This window comes from Eumetopias jubatus, unplaced genomic scaffold (assembly GCF_037043125.1).
Source record: "Eumetopias jubatus isolate StellerSeaLion01/CBP00866 unplaced genomic scaffold, mEumJub1_p1.0 scaffold_2, whole genome shotgun sequence".
NCBI classification, from domain to species: domain Eukaryota; kingdom Metazoa; phylum Chordata; class Mammalia; order Carnivora; family Otariidae; genus Eumetopias; species Eumetopias jubatus.
In genome coordinates, this window is record NW_028274808.1 from 53,827,057 (window position 1) to 53,832,355 (window position 5,299).

General features: G+C 41.5%; 1 pseudogene; it reads right to left on the bottom strand.

The window, feature by feature from the left end:
• Positions 1–440: 440 nt before the first annotated feature.
• LOC114217486 (zinc finger CCCH domain-containing protein 14-like) lies at positions 441–2,860 on the bottom strand (annotated as a pseudogene).
• Between the last annotated feature and the right edge of the window lie 2,439 nt (positions 2,861–5,299).

A 5,299-nucleotide genomic window follows, 5' to 3' on the forward strand; every position in this document is an offset into this window, starting at 1 on the left:
TTTTAATTTTACTGTTCTGGAGGTCATAAGCCTGAAATGGGTTTGCCGGTGGCAAATGACTTACTGAATAGTATTTTTTCTAATGTATCAAATTGTTGTTTATCTTCTACCATGTAGGAATACTGAGATTCTGTGCTGGTCTCAGAGAATAGAAGTAAACTTGTTTGAGCCCATAAATTCAAACAAGCTTTGCCCTCATGAAATAGAAACTATGTATCTTTTCCTTAAACGGTCTTCTCATAGTCAAAACAAACAACAAAAAATACTGAATGTTAAAACCACTTCATAAACTTACAAACTTGAAAAATTAGACACTTCAGATAGGCAATAAACTTCCTATTATGAAAGCAATATATTCCAAGCTTCAAAGGTTTGACAAGTTCTGCAGAGTATTTTTGCCAGGAGATGGAAACTCCACAATCTTCTGCCAAGTAGGACTGTCATTCACTGGTTTGAGGTCGAATCCATTTCAAGGCATGTCGTGATGGCACAGTAATGGTAGGATGATACAATGTGCAGTCAGATCTTGTACACTGAGTGTTAAATCTGCAGTGTTTTGGATGATAGAAGGGACATTCCACTTTCTTTCTTTTTTTTTAAAGATTTTATTTGTTTATTTGAGAGAGAGAGAATGAGAGATAGCACGAGAGGGAAGAGGGTCAGAGGGAAAAGCCAACTCCCTGCTGAGCAGGGAGCCCGATGTGGGATCGATCCCGGGACTCCAGGATCATGACCTGAGCCGAAGGCAGTTGCTTAACCAACTGAGCCACCCAGGCGCCCGGGACATTCCATTTTCTTACGAGCAGGGAAATAACGGCACAGTGGACTACTAGAAGGTGAGGCTGGTGTTGCAATTGCTGGGTTTGGAGGCAGTACTGGAATTCTACTCATATGAGTGAAGGGACAATCTGGTTTAGTACATTTTGCATCATATTTACAATTTGGATGAACAAACAAACATTTTTCAGCAAATTTACAATTGGGAAGGCTTTGCAAGGTGAAACAGGATGATGGTAAGCGCACTCATCCCCATTTTTACAGGCAGGCCAGTACTTGCAACGCTCCAAAAGTTTTTCTGGTTTCTGGACCACACTCAGTTCACTCATCTCAGCATTTGAAAAGCTACCATTTGGGTCATTGAGCTGCCTGCTCATCAACTGCAAGTGCTGTGGGTGGAGGAGACCTCTGAGTCCCTTGTTTGAGGCTGCAGTTTGGTTTACAGGTTTCACTCCTTCAAAGCACATGTCCTCCTCTTGATCTGACATGTATCCTGGGGGTCTGGGGACACCATCCAGCGTCACTATAAACTTGGGACTTGCAGGTTTATCTGGTTGTACAAGATCCCATGTCTGCATAAGGTGTCCTGAAAGTACCCAAAGGGTACCTGCAGTCTTCATCCCTGACTCTTGGTTTGGTGCCACTACTATCTCCTCAGACAGCTTCGGCTTCTTCAGAATAAATGATCTTGTGTCTGCATGGACCGTGGATTCCATGTCATAGTAATCTTGACTGATCTGTAGAGTTTCTGCCATTACTGGGTCAATTTGCAGTCTGGATAACAACTGCCTCTGTTGAGTTCCTTGGCTTTTTTCTATATTATCTCCCTTTGTTTCCTCTTCTTTAATGGGGGTACTTATTCTGGGGGCCCTGCTTTGCCCTTGGACCATTTCTGCCAGCAATTCTTTTTGAGAATTTCGAGTTCTGGGAGCAACTGGAAGTGTCTGTTTCTGTGAGACTGTAGAATAGTTAGTTGTTTTTGTTACAGATTCTTGAGCTTCAGATATAGCCTTCAAAACTAGATTCTTGTTAGCTTGTTTAGAAGGTGGAAGTGAAGGTCTCCTTTCAGGCTTTGCTGGCATTGACACACTGCTGGAGATGCTTCCTGTACGAGACCCACAGTCATCATCTTCCTCCTGCTCTTCTCCATCATGAGTGAATTTTTTTACTTTAACAACTGAACTTATCACAGGCAAATTTCTCTTCCAAAAGTTTTCTTCCTCAGTACTCACTTTTCCTGAGTTGTTTCTGAAAAAAAGGACTATAAGTCTCTTCTAAGCTGTTAAGCATTTCCGGTTCACACTAACGTCCTGTTTCATATACCCGGCTGTTCTGTACATCAGGTTGCTTGGCAGCATGAATACTGTTTGGCTGCTGCTGAAATTGCAACCTGTTTAAATGAGCACCACTATCTGCATTTCCACTTGCAGGTGGTCGATAAATTTCAATAGAAGGGCGAGAAGAACCATATGCAAGTGTCACTGTAGGTTTTTTTCTGAGATAAGGGATTCTTCTGCATAAAATTGAGGTCTTCATCAATGAGATCATCTGGTTCTGGCTTAATATCAATCAAATCTTCAGAGGGTGCTGGCTCCCTCAGAGACTTCACAGTTGACATTAGTCGGGTTGCAGCTCCATCATCGTAAGTCTGTCTGACAGTAGTGGTTTTTTGCTCCTGTGAACTAGTAGAAACCCTGGAATCTCTTTTTTCAGGTCTAGTGCTAGCAACCGCAAGAGGTGGTACTGGGGCTTCATGCCTTCTCTCACCTCCCCCACCGAAACAGCTCTTGTTTGAAGACACATTACTATCAAAGATGTTAGTATCAGAAGACTTAAGACTGGAAAGGTCAGTTGTAACAGAGCGAAGTTTATCTAACACACCATGAAGCCATACGGTGAATCAAATTGTGTTGTTCCCTAGAAACAGGGACAGGTCCTCTGTCATTTGGTCCTGACTTTTCTTGTTGGCCACCATCACCACAATGTAATCAGGAAGTTCTTCATGAACATAAGCTCCTAATTCTTACAATTTCCCCTTAATGGCACTCCGAATCTTGCGGCTGATCTCGAGGCCGATTTCCATGGCTCCCAGTGGTCGGTGGGCTCCGCATTGCGCGGCGCTTCGCTTACCCAGAGCCCCAGGCGGCTCCTGGCCCGCAGCTCCGACCAGGCAGCCGCCAGCCACCATCCACCAGCGCGGCTCCCGGCCGGACGATCTGCGTGAGCCGCCCCCACCGGCCCGGCGCCAGAAACTATGTATCTTTTAAAAAAATATTTTATTTATATATTTGACAGAGAGAGAGAGAGGAGCAGAGGGAGAAGCAAAATTCTCACTGAACAGGGAGCCCGATGTGGGGCTCAATCCCAGGACCCTGGGATCATGACCTGAGCCGAAGGCAGATACTTAACTGACTGAGCCACCCAGGCGCCCCAAGCTATGTCTCTTTAAATATGATGAGAAAACTAAGATAACATATAAATCAGGAGATGCCATTAGGAACATATAGACTGTTTCTTTCATGAGTATATGTCAGTGTGCTAAATCTCAAGTCATTGCAAGTAGAGACATGATAAAGCTGCTCTTATGAATCAAGAGCAGTAAGCAAATCAGCTAAAATACAAAAGCCACTTCTGGCAACATAAAGATTTTTGTTTTGTTTTGTTTATATTTGTTTGGCTGAAGTCATCTCTATAAAAACACTTGAGAAGATTCCAAACAATGTAATTAATGGGGAAAGCTGATATTTAACTAAGGAAGATGTAAAGTGTAAATACAGAATATAATGAAATAAAATTCTGTGATCTCCCAGTTTTTATATGGGCTCTAAATTGTTTAGAATGTATGAACTTTAAGAGATAATGGGGTGCGGGGCGCCTGGGTGGCTCAGTTGGTTAAGCAACTGCCTTCGGCTCAGGTCATGATCCTGGAGTCCCGGGATCAAGTCCCGCGTCGGGCTCCCTGCTCAGCAGGGACTCTGCTTCTCCCTCTGACCCTCCCCCCTCTCATGTGCTCTCTCTCTCCCAGATAAATAAATAAGTAAATAAAATCTTTAAAAAAAAAAACAAAGAGATAATGGGATGCGTTTAATTTTGAAAGTAGCAGGTAAAATACATGTAAGAATTATATTAGTAAAAGGGAAATAGAAACACTAGTATGTGGGGCTCCTGGGTGTCTCTGTCGGTTGAATATCTGACTCTGTCGGTTGAATATCTGACTCTTGATTTCAGCTCAGGTCATGATCTTAGGGTCCTGGGATGGAGCTCCGTGTTGGGCTCAGTGCTCAGCAGGGATTCTGCTTAAAGATTCTCTCTCTCTCTGTCCTTTTGCCCCTTCCCCTGTTTGCACTCTCTCTTTCTAAAATAAATAAATCTTTAAAAAAAAGTAGTATGAAATTATTTTATAGTTCAGCAAAAATATTGAGTTTCTAATGAAGATCTAGACACATTTTAGGAATTCAATATCCAAAGATTAAAAAGCCATTTATTTATTTCACAATTATTAAATACTTTTGACAGTCCATATGACATCACAACTGTTCTTGGTACTGTGCATATTACAAAGTTTCTGGTTTGTGGAGCTCAAATTCTAATAAGAGGAGCATAGGTCTGCAACATGAGCAATTAGCCTATAGATAAAGGGTTTCAAACATGGTTAGATTTGTTCCAGATGGGGACAATTTACACAGTAAAAAACAAAGGAATTGAATAAATAGGAAAGAAAAAAAACAGCAAAATTAGACTGTGTCATTTAAATTGTACTGGGTAGATAGGGAATGGATGGCGTGCCCAGGCAAAGGTTATTCAAATGTTGATAGGATCCATGGATTGTAAGTTGTGATGGAGTTGAGTGGTTTATGGGTTTGAGGTGCTAGAGAAAATAATTCTGCCTTCAAGAAGCAGTGTGCAATAAAACCACATGCACACACACACACACACACGCTCACAGGCACACAAAGCCTAAATACAACATTTCAAGATGGTACTCTGAGAATCTTCCTTAACACAGTTGGAATGTCAGTAAAGAAAGAACATGGGAAACAAACTGAGGGTTCTAGAGGGGAGGGGGGTGGGAGGATGGGTTAGCCTGGTGATGGGGATTAAAGAGGGCATGTTCTACATGGAGCACTGGGTGTTATGCACAAACAATGAATCGTGGAACACTACATCAAAAACTAATGATGTAATGTATGGTGATTAACATAACATAATAAAATTTAAAAAAATTTAAAAAAGAAAGAACATGGGAATAGTTTAAAACAGAATACTGGAGTAGGACTGGAAGAGTTCACAACACCATCAAACTAAAAAACGTTTGAAAGACAAAGGGTGTATGGAATCATAGTATTCTAACAAGAATTTTCAGAGGAAATCCAGTCAGGCATGGAAACCATACTTCCTTTCAGAGTGTCAAAAAGTTACAGAGAAATAAAAGTAGGAATAAGATAGGAATGATGGTAATATGTATGCTGAATATCTGTAATCTGTTAATTCTATACACTCACTCCCAGTGTGAGTGAAAAAA